Here is a 15904-nt window from a genome sequence, read left to right as displayed (position 1 = left end):
TTACATAGATGTCAGTTCTTATCTTTAGTGTATCTTTATTTCTATCCATTTGCCCTATTTCCTTTCTCATTTTTAAACAGTTTTATTATAGTACAACTAACGTGGAATAAAGTGTACAATTTGATAAGGTGGATATGTGTACAACCATGAGACAATTACCTCAGTGGAAACAGGGAGCACATCCAGGTCACCCAAAATTTCCTCATGCTGTTTCGTGACTAATCCCTTTCTCCCATCTATCCCAGCATCGTTGTCCCATAGGCAGCCACTGATCTGCTTTCTGTCACTGTGAATCTGTTTGCATTACATGCCACATATATAAATGGAGTAGCAGTGTATGTACTCTTTTTTTGGTGTGGCTTTAAGGCTCATTTTTATTGTTGTATTGATGTAGATGTTGTGTCAGGATTTCATTCCTCTTTATTGCTGGGTAATATTTCATTATATGGATATACCAGTTTGTTTATCCGTTGACCTGATGATGGACATTTAAGTTGCTTCTGAGTTTTTACTATTACACATAAGACTGCTTGCTATTTCATGTATAGGTTATTTTTTAAAATTTATTTTATCTCATTTATTTTTAGCTGAGTTGGGTCTTCGTTGTTGCCCACGGGCTTTCTCTAGTTGCAGCGAGGGGGCTACTCTTCGTTGCGGTGCATGGGCTTCTCGTTGCGGTGGCTTCTCGTTGCGGAGCACAGGCTCTAGGCGTGCGGGCTTCAGTAGTTCTGGCGCATGGGCTAAGTAGTTGTGGCTCATGGGCTTTAGAGCACAGGCTCGGTAGTTGTGACGCACGGGCTTAGTTGCTCTGCGGCATGTGGGATCTTCCCGGACCAGGGCTGGAACCCGTGTCCCCTACATTGGCAGGCGGATTCTTAACCGCTGCGTCACGAGGGAAGCCCTATAGGTTATTGTACTGACATATGCTCTCTTTTCTCTTGGGTAAATATCTAGGAGTGGAATGACTAGATTGTATGGTAGGTGTATGATTAATTAATTTTTTTTTTTTTTTTTTTTGTGGTACACGGGCCTCTCACTGTTGTGGCCTCTCCCGTTGCGGAGCACAGGCTCTGGACGTGCAGGCTCAGTGGCCATGGCTCATGGGCCCAGCCACTCCGCAGCATGTGGGATCTTCCCAGACCGGGGCACGAACCCATGTCCCCTGCATCGGCAGGCGGACTCTCAACCACTGCGCCACCAGGGAAGCCCAAATTTTTTAAAAAATTCCAAAATATTTTTCCAAAATTATTATATCATATAGCATTCCCACCAGCATTATATGAATGTTTCAGTTCTTCTATACCCTTGCAAACACTTGATGTGGTCAGTCTTTTTAATTTTAGTCGTTCTAATAGATGTGTAGTGGTATCACATTGTGAGGATATACAAAATCTTAATTTGAATTTGCCTAATACCATTGATCAGGTTAAGGAAGTTCCATTCTATCCTTACTTTGCTCAGAGTTTTTATCAGGAATGGATGTTGGATTTTTGTCAAGGGTCTTTTTTTTTTTTCTTTCCCCTGTATCTCTCAAGATGATTGTATTTTTAGAGTGTTAATATGGTAAATTATATTTTAATTTTTTTTTCTTTTTTAAATTGTTATATGGTAAGATATACATAGCATAAATTTAATCATTTTAACCATTTTCAATATATAATTCAGTGGCATTAAGTACTTTCACAATGTTGTATACTGTTGTCAAGATCCATTTCTAGAAGTCTTTTGTCATCGTAAACAGAAGCTGTACCCATTAAAAAGTCACTCATTCCCTCAGCCCCTGGTAACCCCTGTTTTATTTTTTTGGTCTCTCTGAATTTGCCTACTCTAGGTACCTTATATAAATAGAATCACACAATATTTGTTCTTTTGTGTCTGGCTTATTTCACTTAGCATACTGTCTTCAAGGTTCATCCATGTTGTATGTATCAGAATTCTGACATTGATTTTTGAATATTAAACCAAAGTTATATTGCTAGGATAAGCCCCACTTTGCCATGTTATATTATCTTTTTATGTATTTCTGAATTCAGTTTGCTAAAGTTTTATTTAGAGTTTTATATCTGTGTTCATGAGGAATTTTGGTCTCTAGTTTCTTTCCTGTAATGGCTTTTTCTGCTTATGGTGTCTGGGTAGTACTGGCCTTTTAGAGTGAGTTGTGCAGTATTTTTTCTTTCTCACTTCTCAGGAAGACTTTTGAAGAATTATTATTGTTTCTTTCTACATTTGGTAGAATTTACCGTTGTAATCATTTTGTCCTAGAGTTTTCTTTCTAAAGGTTGTTAACTACAAGTTCAGTTTCTTTAGTAAATATAAGGATATTCACGTTATCTCTTTCTTCTTCAGTAGTTTGCATCTCTTAAGGAATTTATTTCATCTAAGATGTTTAATTTGTTGGCATATAGTTAGTTGTACATAATATTCCCTTGTTATTCTTCTGATATTGATAGAATCTGTAATGTTGTTACCCTCTCAGTCCTCTTATTGGTCATTTGTTTCTTCTCTCTTCACTTCCTGATAACTCTAGAGAGAGATTTATGAATTTTGTTGATCTTCTCAAAGAACTAGCTTTGTGCTTCACTGATTTTTTTCTAATGGTTTCTAATTTTCAATTTCATTGATATCCACTCTAATCTGTATTTTCTTCTGCTTACTTTGGGTTACCTTTTCTGTTCTTAGTCTAGTTTTTGAAGGCGGAGGCTGACAGCATTGATTTTAGAACTTCTTTTCTAATAAATATATGTGCCATTTTAGCAACATGCTACAAATTTTGATGTATTTTATTCTCATTTTCATTCAGTTCATATACTTTCTAGTTTCTTTTTTGACCCATAGGTTATTTATAATGGGGTTATTTAATTTCCAAAATTATGGGTATTTTCCAGAAATTTACTGTTATTTCTGTTTTAATTATACTGGTCAGAGAAAAATTTGGGTAAACGTTCTGTGCGCACTGGAAAAGAATATACATTGTCTTTTTGGGTAGGGTATGCCAAAGATATCAATTACATCAAGATAGCTAATTGTGTTGCAGAAATCGTCTATATTCCTACTAATTTTCTGTGTACTTGTTAGTCAGTTATTGAAAGAGGTATTAAAATCTCACATTATAGTTTCGAATTTTTCTATTTCACCCTGTGGCTCTAGCCACTTTGGCTTTGTATATTTTTAAGTTCTGTTATTAGGTGCATAAAAATTTAAGATTTTTATGACTTCTTAATGAGTATCATTATGATTTGTTAATCCTGATAATAGTTTTTGCTATGATACCTACATGACATACCTATTTTAGCTTTCTTTTTTATATAGTATATCTTTTACTTCTGTAGCTTTCTTTTAAATATGTTATATCATTTCCCACCCATTTAAACCTGTTTGTATTTTCGTATTTAAACTGTATTTCTTGTAGGCAGCATTTGGTTGGCCTTGCTTTTGTTTTACAACTTGATAATCTTCTTCCTTTTCATTGCAGTATTTAGACCATTTGCATTTGACATCATTAATGATATGGTTAGATGTAAGTTTATCATCTTGGGATTTGTCTTCTACTTGTGCCATCTGTTCTTTGTTTTCCTTCCCCCTTTTTTTTCCTGCCTTCTTTTGGATTGAGCAGTTATGATTCCCTTCTATCTTCTTCGTTGGCTTATTAGCTGTAAGTCTTTAATATTTATTTTAGTCATTACTTTAGAATTTATATGTGTTTAAATCATCAGCCCATCTTCAGGTGATGTTATACCAGTTCACATAATAATCATGAAATAGTGTACTTGCAGTTATTCTCTTCCATCCTTTGTACCATTGCTGTAAAACATTCACTTTTATATATGTTATAAACCTCAAAATACATTCTTATTTTTTTTGTTTAATTCATCAGTTCCTTTCTTTTTTTTTTTGAAGTTTTTTGTGTTTGTTTTTTAAATTTTTGGCTGCGTTGGGTCTTCGTTGCTGTGTGGGGGCTTTCTCTAGTTGTGGAGAGCAGGGGCCGGCTCCTCTTCATTGTGGTGTGCGGGCTTTTCATTGCAGTGGCTTCTCTTGCTGTGGAGCACGGGCTTCAGTAGTTGTGGCACGTGGGCTCAATAGTTGTGGCTCGCGGGCTCTAGGGTGCAGGCTCAGTAGTTATGGCACATGGGCTTAGTTGCTCCGCAGCATGTGGGATCTTCCTGGACCAGGGATCAAACCTGTGTCCCCTGCATTGGCAGGCAGACTCTTAACCACTGCACCACCAGGAAAGTCCCCGTCAGTTCTTTTTTAAAGTCATTTAAATTGAAAAATTGTATGTGTTTAGTGATACAATTACCATTTTTGGCACCTTTAATTCCTTTGTAAAGACGCATATGTCCATCTTTTGTCACTTTATTTCTATTTGAAGGACTTTCTTTACATGTCTTGTAGTGCAGGTTTGCTGGTAATGAATTCTTTCAGCTTTTGTCGAGGTGGAAAAGTCTGTATTTCATATTCTTTTTAAAAAGAATTTTTTTTGCTGGATTTAGATTGCTGTGTTGACAGTTCATTTCATTGTATTAAAGACGTTGCTCCACTGTCTTCTCACTGGTGTTGCTTCTGATGATAAATCTGCAGTCATTCTTTGTTCCTCTATAAAATGTGCGGGTTTAGCGATGGCAGTTTTTAAGATTTTCTTTACCACTGTTTTTGCGCAATTTGAATATAATGTGCTGTGGTGTAGTTTTCTTCATGGTTCTAATACTTGGGATTCATTGAGCTTCTTGGTCTGTGGGTTTAGAGCTTTTAGCAAATTTGGGGGGCAAAATCAGTCATTATTTTTTCAAATATTTTTATGTCCTACTCCCTACTTTGGGGATTCCAGTTAGATGTATATTATCTTGCTTGAAGTTGTCCCCTAGCTCACTGATGCTCTTTTTTTTCCCCCTATTCCTTGCTTCCCTCTTTTCCTCCCTTCCTTCCTTCCTTCCTTCCTTTCATTCTTTTTTCCCCTTCTTTTAACTTTTTATCTTTTATTCATTCCCTCTTCTCTTTTTTACTTTGGATAGTTTTTATTGCTGTTACCTCAAGTTCACTTTTCTTTTCTTCTATGATGTCTAAACTGCCATTAATCCCATCCACTGTATTTTTCATCTCAGGCATAGTAGTTTTCATTTCTAGACGTTCAAGTCAGGTCTTTTTTTTTTTTTTTTTTAATATCTTCTGTGCCTCCATTTAACTTTTAAAGGTATGGAATACAGTTACAACAACTATTTTAATATCCTTGTCTGCTACTTCAGATATCTTTGATAGATCTGGGACAGTTTTGATTCTTTTTTTTTTTTCTTTTTCTTATATAGGTCATATTTTTCTGTTTCCTGTCATGTTTGGTATTTTTTTTTTTTTTTTTTTTGACTGCATTGGGTCTTCACTGCTGTGCACGGGTTTTTCTAGCTGCAGCCAGCAGGGCTTACTTTTCGTTGCGGTGCATGGGCTTCTTATTGTGGTGGCTTCTCCTGTTGCTGAGCACGGGCTCTAGGTGCACGGGCTTCAGTAGTTGCAGCACACGGGCTCAGTAGTTGCAGCACGTGGGCCCTAGAGCTCACAGGCTTCCGTAGTTGCAGGATGTAGGCTCACTAGTTGTGACACGTGGGCTCTAGGGTACGCAGGCTTCAGTAGTTGTGGCGCACAGGCTCAGTAGTTGTAACACACGGGCCTAGTTGATGCACGGCATGTGGGATCTTCCCGAACCGGGGATCAAACCCATGTCCCCTGCATTGGCAGGCGGATTCTTAATGACTGCGCCACGAGGGAAGTCCCCATGTTTGGTCATTTTTGATTGGATGCTAGTTGTTGTGAATTTTACCTTGTTGGGAGCTAGATACTTTTTTATTCCTATCAATATTCTTGAGATTTGTTCTGGGATGCAGTTAAGTTACTTGGAAATAGTTTGCTCCTTGGATTTGCTAGTCTGGATTTTAGGATTTGCTAGGCAGTGCCTGAGCAATATTTACTCTAGAGTAATTAATCCTCACCACTGAGGCCGGACCCTTCTAAGTATGCTAATCAGTCAGTGCCTTCTGAATCTTGAAGTTTTATTATTCTGGCTGATTGTAATAGTCACTGTTGCCAGCACTGTGTGAGGACTGGCTACTGTTGTCTCTAATACACCAACCTCTGCCTGTACTTCCACTCCATCTACTTCAGGCTGCAAACTGCTTCCGGCTGCAAACTCTGCAGTCTGGAGTTATCATGGGCCTCATCTTATTTGTTTCCCATTTCTTAAGGATCACTGTTCTTTGTTATCTGCTATCCTGTGTCTCAAAAACTGGTTTGTTTGTTTTTGTAGGGTTTTTTTTGTGTCGGGGGTGGGTGGTGGGGGGGTGGGTGGGGATTGTTTGGTTTTTGCTTAAATAGGAAGGTAAATCAACTCCTTGTCATTTCATCCCAGCTGAAGCAGTAGAAGTGTTCAGCTTCTTGAAATAATTTGTAATGCTTCTTTACTTACCATCAAGTGTTTTAAAGCTGTATATTTTCATCTAAAAACGACTTTAGCATTTTTACAGTGATTTCTTTTTAGTATAATTTTTTTGATTTTGATTTTCACTTAAGTCAGGGTTACTTTGTTTTTAGACATGTGGAATGTTTAAGCTATTATGTAAGAGAATGTAATTTTTCAGATTGATTCTTTTGCATTTTCAGGCTTCTTTTGTGAATTAGTTCATGGCGAATTTGGGGAATATTATGTGTATGACTAAAATAAAAATAATGTATACTTTTTACATTATTTTATAAAAAGAATGTATAGTTTTTGTTTGATATATTGTTCTCTTCACATACACTTACCCCTACTAGTTTGAGCCTACAAATCAGTTTATTCAAATGTTCCATATTTGTGCTCTTCATTTTCTGACTGGTCCAACACATTCTGAGAGGAATTTGTTAAATCTTTTATCTACAATGTTTTACTTACTTATTTCTTCCTGTAAGTAACTCTTACTGCTGCTGAGTACATTTTGAGGCTATATTATTAGTCACATGTTAAGTGTTTATTATCACTGTGTCTTTTTTTATTTCTTATTCCTTTGTAAGGCTTATGATTTATGTCTTTGTCCAGTGTGATATTTTTTTCCAAAAAGTGCTTTCTTTACTGTTCTTATGAGATAGTTGCCACTATTTTCTTTGGTTCATATTTTCTTGGTCTTCCTTATTCACTGCTTTATTTTTTTTTTCACTGCTTTATTTTTAAACTCTGTACCATTTTGTTTAAGTGTGCTTCTTATAGAAAAAAAATTACTATTGCTTATATTTTTAATATAACATCAGAGTCTTTATATTTTGATTTTGGATTTAACATGTTTATATTTACTGTAAAACTGTTGTATTAAAACTTACTTTAGCTATCATGTTTTCTGTTTCCTATATGCTACACTTTCCATCTTTCCCTTGCCCTCTACTGCTAGTTCTTGTTAAAATAGGGACAACACATCAGGATATCCATGCTTTCCTATATATTTCTTAAACTTACAAAAAGCAATTTATTCCCTTTGAAAAAGACAACTCCTCTAGTTTGCTCTCCCTTTCCTCTTGTTATATTCTCAGATCTGAGCCCACACGTCAACACTGTATGTTGGTATTAACTAGAATTTAGGTTTGGATTATTAAGAATGTGTACTGTTTTTGTCCTTGCTTTTGTACAAAGCAAAGCAAGCTTTGGTATACTATCATTATCATATACAGTATTCCTCTAGGACTTTGCTTTTTACTGGAGTACCGCCCCCAGGAGTGTTGTCTAAAAGGTTTATGCTGAAAGTCTACTTTTGATTTCATATATAAATGACAGCTATCTGTCTTGAATAGTAAATGTATTACTGATGTGACTAATTTTTCCCTCTAAGCTCATGCACCCTGTGAGTGTCAACTAACGTGTCTAGCAAAGTGGATTCTAAGGAGAAGCTAAAGGCCAAGCCCTGGGGGAAGAGAGGGGTGTTTGATCCTCTAGCATTATAGTCTGGATTTGGCCCTATCATTTTTCCACTTCTTTACAAGCTGAATCTGACCCTCATGGAATTTGCTTGTGCTTCCACTTTGGACACGGCTGTTTTCCAAGAGCAGACTCCCTCTGTTGGGGTTTTTTTTATACTTCAGGGTATGGAGGAAGAGACGAGGCAGATAAGGGAATGCTCACGGGAAGTTGTCTCTGCCTATACCTCTGTTACCTGTTCTTTACCCTACCTGGGTTCTAGCACTATTACCTTATTAACCTCACCCCTCAGTTTCTAGGCTCCAATCCACTCCTGAGGCCCTCTGGAAGGGAGGTCCCAGAAACACTTTGCATGTTTCTCCTACCACTCTAAACACCAGGACTTTGAAAGCTTTTTCTCAGGCTATTTGCCTACCACCTCATTTTCCCATGGTTATGTCCTGGTCAGTCGCTCTTGGCTATGGGTTTTTTTTTTTTTTTTGAGGTACGCGGGCCTTTCACTGTTGTGACCTCTCCCGTTGTGGAGCACAGGCTCCGGACACGCAGGCTCAGCGGCCATGGCTCACGGGCCCAGCCGCTCCGCGGCATGTGGGATCTTCCCGGACCGGGGCACGAACCCGTGTCCCTTGCATCGGCAGGCAGACTCTCAACAACCGTGCCACCAGGGAAGCCCGGCAATGGGGTTTTTTTGGTTGGTTTTTTTGTCTGTGAGTTAACCCTGGCTTAGGTCCTTTCACTTTTGGAATCCTTATAGCCTTATTTGGGATCTCGGACATTACCCTGGCAGGGACACTGTATTGGGTACTTCTCAGACCCAAGCATCTAAGTTTTGGTTCTCTCTGCTCCAAATTTGTCTTTCTACTTGCTGGTCAACTTTAGTTCTTTCTGCTTGGAGACACTGCTCTTACATCCTGCTGACCTACTCAGAAGTTCATAGAATAAATTCCACAAGGGGTTTTGAGATGCCATTCACAACTCTTCCTTTTCCCTAACAGCGTCTAAACTGAGAATCTTCAAGTCAAGCTCCTGAGGCACAAATTGATTGTTTTTAGAATTCCAGATGAAATACTCCAGTCTCAAACTGAGATTCTTACGTATTGGCATAAAAAGTTAAAATATGTATTAATTTTAAAAGATGTCAGCTTTGGAAAATATACCCAGGGGAGTCAACTTTTTTTTTTTTTTTGCCCAGCCATTGCCATTGCTTCCTTTCTCTCCAGTGCTGATGATTGTGTTGTTTATTTTTTAGGGATGCCTGAGATTTCTCCCTGAGCAAGAGTAACTGAGGTCCACAGTGCGGTCAGATGCCTTTTCCCTAAGCCAACTCAGCACATGCCTTTCTTGAGGTGAAGCCATCAGAGACGGTGAGTGGGGTTGCCCTGGAGGAGACCCACCAAAATCAAATTTCTTCTCGACATAATCCGTAGTGCATAAAAATTAATCAAGTCCTACCATGACTTGCTTTATTCATAATACTTAATGGTCATGTAATAGGAGGTTTTATTCAGCAGTTAAAGTTCATAAGTGTGGGTTTTACATGGAGATAGGTATTATGCTGATGGTTTAATTACACACCTTTTTGCACACCAAAGGAAATGAGTTATGCAGGTTTTGTAATTAAGGAGGGACTTTTGAGAGCGAATGAACCTAAGGTGAACTGATCTTTCTGAAAATGTTTAGTTTTAAATTAGTGACTCTTTAAAAATGTGCAACCCAGGAACTACTTGAGGTTAGAAGTTGCTTATATGTACACAACATGCTCTTTCTCTCCCCACCCCACCACCACACACAAATTTCTAGGTCTCATCTACAAATTACAAATTTTTACTTTATGAACTTAATTTAGCACTAAGTAATTACCACATCTCCTTTGCTTTAAGGCTAGCATAGGGGACTTCCCGCCCCCCCACCCCAAGGACATCAATTTTAAGTTCATTAAGTAAGTCACGTGATACTGGGCCAAAAATAATTCTGCTCGATCTCCCAATTCTTGATTTTCTTGAATTGAAACTTTTCAGTTTCTCCAAATTAGATTCTGTTTTCACGGGACCAGGATTTTCTACCTTCCCTGTGTTACTGAAAGCAAAATATCATTTACTCTCTCCTGACCCATCACACACCCGTGCACATATCCAGCTCCATCTGCTTCCCTAACTCCAGACTCCTTTAATCAGCTGTCTCCTCAACATCTCAGGTTGGGTGGTCAGCAAACCTGTTTGGGTTTAAAAGTATCAGTCAATCTCCTGACATTACCTTGTACCTGTTCCTGTTGAAGTCTTCCCAGTTTGGTCAATGGCAACTCTTTTCTCGCAGTTTTTCGTGCCAGAACACCTTGGAGTCTTTGCTGACCCTTCTCCTTTCTCATGATGGGCCATAGTCAGCGGCAAATTCCGTTGGCTCTGTTTTCAAACTATAACTCCCCCTCACCATCTCTCCTGCTGCCCCCTTAGTTCTAGCCACTGTAGTCTTTCTTCCATCCAAAGCCTCTGCTTCCATACTTGGTTCCCTACATTCACAGCGTAGCAGCCAGAGGAATCCTGTTAAAATCCAAGTCAGTGGATGTTACGCTTGAGCTCGTAACCTCCAGTGGCTTCCATCTCACCAACAAGAAAAGCAAATGTCCTCACAGTGAGGTCACTGATGCATAACATCATCTGCTCCATTACCTTTCTGTCCTTGTTTCCTACCACCTCTTCCGCACTCTTTTTCTTCTAGCCAAAGAGCCTTTGCCTTCCCTGTTCCCTCTTCGTAGAACACTCTTCTCTCAGATATCTAGCCACCTTGCTCCTTCAGATCTTTATTTAAATAGCACCTTAGGATGGAGGTCTTTACTATGGCAACCAGCCTACCAGCCCTCTTCTAGGCACTTTCTATCCCCCTTCCCTGCTATTTTTCTCCCGACTACCTATCACCATCTAACCTGCTGTTATCTGTTTCCCCTTTCTAGAGAGGAAGTAAAAGGAGGCAGGGATTCTTTTCTGCTTTGTTTACTACTGAACCCCTAGAAAGTAAAAAGGTGTCCGACACACAGTAGGCACTCAGTATAACGGTTTGTTTGTTGAATGATCCATCTCTAAGGTGTAACTAGATAATAAGCAACTTGAGGGCTGGGGATTATGTCTTTCAGTGGTGAAAGCTCAACACAATACATAGCACTAGTGGGGGTAGTGGACAATTGTTTTAGCCTCCCTGGCATCAGTGGTAGTTTTTAGAAGGAACAGTTTTACTCTATTCAATATGGTTCTGATGAGTGTAGTAAATATTCCCCACAGGCATGGCCAGTTAGAGGACGTCTCTCCTGCCGTTGGTTATTATGATTGGCTGGGAGAGGAGGGGAAGACCCAGGCTGGGCTATAGTCCTCCCTTAGACGTCTCTGATGGTGAAGACAGGGGACCCTGACTCCAGACTCACAGATACGGCACTGCCTGTGGTCTCCTTTACCGCACAGAGGAAGCCAGTGGTCTCCTCCTTTACTGCACAGAGGAAGCTAGGGGCAATATTCAAAATAGTCAGCAGCTGGTACGGCATAGACAGCATCAATCAGAATTTGGACACTGGGTAGAAACAGTGACACTATCATATGGCTGTGTGCCAGCTGAGTTTCAGAAGCGGAAACTCACCTGTGGTTGGAGAGAGTGAGTTTCATACACCAAGAGATGGAGTGTTTGGCGTGGGATGGAGGGTGGAAGAGAAGAAGACTTATTATTTAGTAGGTGGGGAAGGAAACACAGACACATCACATATGTGCTACTCTTTGAGTCCATTGTCTGTATGTCTTGCCTTGCTCTGTTCTTTAGCATCTTTTATATTCTTAATGACTGCTTATTTGAGACTATGAAGACGTTTTTTGCAAAATCACCACTTTTGGAGAGGTAAACTCAAGCATTAGTGACCCCTCTCTCTGTTTAGCTGTGAGTCTGGATTTGAGCCTGTGTTCAGTCAAGCCTGAAGACTAATTCCCTCTGATCAAGAAATGAGAGAGGGCTTCCCTGGTGGTGCAGTGGTTGAGAGTCCGCACCCCGGCCCGGGAAGATCCCGCATGCCGCGGAGCGGCTGGGCCCGTGAGCCATGGCCGCTGAGCCTGCGCGTCCAGAGCCTGTGCTGCGCGACGGGAGAGGCCACACAGTGAGAGGCCCGCGTATCGCAAAAAAAAAAAAAAAAAGAAAAGAAAAGAAAAAGAAATGAGAGAAACAGTATAAAACACAGCCAAGTTTTTTTCCCAGTGATCAGCTATCCCTTTTTAGCATCTTGGATGATGTTGGGTTTGGTGAGAGCACATTTTGCCTGTCTTCCAGCTCCGAAGAGGTGCTAGTCTTCTCCCTAGTACCACTGTGTTTTAGAGTTGTAATTTTAATTGCACAATGACAGGAGAAGCATCAGATAGAACATGTATTTGGCATGTCACATGACTTTTTTTTATGAAGCCATGATTATGCGTGGTCTAGCCTGGGCTTCTGTCTTAAACATCGTCTAACCTGTGCTCTCCCTTACTTTTGGAGCTCCAGACATACAGGCCTCCTTTGAGATCCTTGAACTTGGAAGCCTCCTTTCAGATCCTTGAACTTGGAATACTCTTTTCTGTAGCAGGGCCTTGATGCATGTTGTTTTCTCTGTGAATTGCCTCCTGCCTCGCGGTATAGTCATTACGACTATTTGATTACAAAAGAAAGAGAGCCACCTCAAACCGGCCTATGCAAGAGAATTTCTTGACTCACATCATTGAAAGCCAGGAATATCCCTCTAGCTTCAGCCATGGCTGCATCCAGGAGCTCAAATGATGTGATCAGTATATCTGTATTTCTTGTTCCCAGGGTCGGTTTCAGTCTCCCTTCCCCTCCTGGCTTCCTGTCTTGGTCTTGGTCTTGGTCTTGGTCTCAGCTCTTAGTCTTTTTTTTTTAATTAAAAAAAACAAAAACTTTATTCAAGTATAGTTGATTTACAATGTTGTGTTAATTTCTGCTGTACAAAGTGATTCAGTTATACATATATATATATATATTTTATATATATATATATATATATATACAGTCTTTTCCATATTCTTTCCCATTATGGTTCATCACAGGATATGGAATATAGTTCCCTGTGCCATACAGTAGGACCTTGTTGTGTATCCATTCTCTATACAGTAGTTTGCATCTGCTAATCCCAACCTCCCAATCCATCCCACTCCCACCCCCATCCCCTTGGCAACCACAAGTCTGATCTCTGTGTAGGACACCCTGCATTCAGTCGGTCACCAAATCCTACCCAGTTGATCTCCAAATGGCCTCCTGGGTCCCTCCCTCTCATTATCCACATCGTCACTGTTCACCTCATCCTTTCTGACTGACCTGCAGTACAGCGGCCTCCTGCACAGCCCCTGGGCTCTCTCCTCGGCTCTTCCAAAGCTGTCTTACGGGATCCCGCTGCCTGCCTGACTACTCTATTGCGTACATAGCCACGGTATCAGCTATTAGTCTAGTTCTGGGCTTCTACCTGTGGCTCTTCCTCTTCGGTCTCTGGTTTCCTTTATTTCCTTTTACTTAGGCGGCTCCTTTCCGTGTTATAGCACAAGCAGCCAAGCGTAGCTTTTAAGCTCATGGCCTGGCCAGTCAACAGTTTCTTCAGGAAGAGTATTTCTCTCAACAGTTTTCATAAAAGTCTTGGGATGAGCTCTGAGCAGGAAGGTAAAAGTCCTACCGAAGTAACATGGACAGCGTGGGAGAGGAACCCAAGGAATAAGGGTGCTGTACTTGCAGAATAGAAATGACTGCTGGGAAACGAAGTCACTGGACATCCACCTAGATGATCCTCGCTCACCTTTCAGGTCTTAACTCAGTCTTTTGTCTTTGCAGAGCTTTTTCTTGACCCCTCCCCTCAAGAGCACATTTCTCTGTGTGTGACACATCCTTGGAACACCTGGAAGTTTACATTCCAGTGTGAGGCTGAGTACATCCAGCTAGAGAGCAAAATACAGGAGGACAGGCACTGAGTCTGGTTTTCTCAACACTTTATCCCATTTCTTAGGAGTAAATTCCGTGGCTCACTCTTGACACACACATATACACACATGAAATCTCGTTTTGTCATTATACCTGTCTTGCCATGTGAGAATTTTTACTGAAGCTTAGAGACATTTGCCCACATTTGCACAGTTATCCAGAGGCCAGGGCGACTGAAATCCCATTTATCTGGCTTCAGTCCCGGGCTTCTCTGCTTCTGCTCTTAGCCACTCTCATTGCCCACACGGCACGTTCAGGGTGGTCCCACAGGGAGCAAGACAGAGTGAGCCTGTCCTCGAGGAGCTCACCGTCCCTCTAAGTGTCCTGTCAGGGACAAGGGATCTCAGCTAAGATGGGGATTCCGGATATAAAACTTTTTATGTACCTATGAGAAAGACTTTTAGGGGATTTTATAGAAAAAAAAACTCAAGGAATGTGTCAGGCCGCTCTCCATTTCAGGAAGGAGCAGAAACAGTCCTCTTTGACGGGAGGCAAATCATAAAGACCCTGTGATACACAATTAATTCGGAGTGTGTCCATGCCTGGGCACTGTTCTCTTGCCATTGTATTGAATAGTGGACACAACGGGATAAATTAGGAGTTTGGGATTAACACAAACATACTACTATATATAAAAGAGATAACCAACAAGGACCTACTGGATAGCACAGGGACCTCTACTCAATATTCTGTAATAACCTATATGGGAAAAGAATCTAAAAAAGAGTGGATATATGTATATATAACTGAATATATATATATATATATACACACACACACACACACACATATGTATATATAACTGAATCACTTTGCTGTACACCTGAAACTAACACAACATTGTGAATCAACTAGACCCCAATATAAAATAAAAATTATATTAAAAAAAAATGGTGGGCACAACAGGCTGTAGAGGGCTCCCATTTAAATGTTTTTTCTCCATGTTATTTGATAACTTTGTAATATCTTAAAAAAGAATGTCAGTGATTCCACTTTAAAGCTATATTGTCACATGAGCACATGTGGTACCTTAGGTGAGAGGCCCTTTAGAGGTAAGTGGTGTGACCAGTGCCAGTAAATGGGCTAAAGGAACCAGCCATGGAGGCAAATGCCAAGTCTCCAGCTTCTCCTCCACGCGACCTTGAGTGTGTTACTTAGAAAGCCCCAGTGTCCACATCAGTGAGATGCGGGTGATCGTTCCTACCTGGCAGGTTTGGTGTGAGAATCTTAGAAATGATACTTGGTTTGCTTGGCCATGAAATACAGTGGAATGGTTTACGCAGGCAGGCTCTGGAATCTGACTGTAGGAGTTCCAATTCCACCTCTTCCCTTCCCGGCAGGGTAGTGTTTGTTCCTTCACTCAACAACCGTTGAGTGTCGATTCCTGGTCCACGTGCTGGGGACGCAGCAGCTGAGCACACAGCCAGGGTCTGTGCCCTTGTCGTCGGAGGGAGATGGGCCGTGAGCAAAGACACACGTGAACGCAGAATGCTATGAGGCACTAAGTGGAGTGGAAACAACAAAGTGCGTGAGGGGGCTGTGGGGTGTGGAGGGTAGAGCAGGCAGGCAGGGTACCATGGACACCGCATGGTCAGGAAAGGCCTCTCTGTTGGGATGTTTGGAGGGAAGAAGCCTGTGTGCCATACGGAGAGCCAGGAAAAGCCCATCCACTGCAAAGGGAAGGGAAACTCTGAGCCCTGAGGCGAGTGTGCTTGGGGCCCAGGAGGAGCGAAGTGGCCAGCGTGGCCCCAAGAGAGGGGCGCTTCCCTCCCCGGAATGCGAAGCTGATGTAGCATCGACTCCTCAGGAATTACTGAGCTGGACGGTGGAAAGCACTGGGATTTGTTAACAAAAATTATGATTCTGCCGTATGCATGATATATGGTCCCTGCCAGGCTGACTCTATTTAGTGTTTTTCTGTAAAATTTCTTGCTGACCCTGCCGTGAAGTCCATGCCTCTCAGACTCCAGCTCTTTTGCCTCTGCTTAGAGCAAT

General features: G+C 40.9%; 1 long non-coding RNA gene across 1 annotated transcript in view; it reads left to right on the top strand.

Annotated features, from left to right (window-relative positions):
• Positions 1-15904, top strand: part of LOC132598164 (uncharacterized) — a 155510-nt gene that overhangs the window by 127814 nt on the left and 11792 nt on the right. Inside the window, exon 2 of the long non-coding RNA XR_009565969.1 lies at positions 9174-9288. This is a non-coding gene — a long non-coding RNA (uncharacterized lncRNA). The remainder of the gene's footprint in view (positions 1-9173; positions 9289-15904) is intronic.

This window comes from Globicephala melas, chromosome 11 (genome assembly GCF_963455315.2).
Source record: "Globicephala melas chromosome 11, mGloMel1.2, whole genome shotgun sequence".
NCBI lineage: Eukaryota > Metazoa > Chordata > Mammalia > Artiodactyla > Delphinidae > Globicephala > Globicephala melas.
This window is presented reverse-complemented; position numbering and strand designations above follow the sequence as displayed.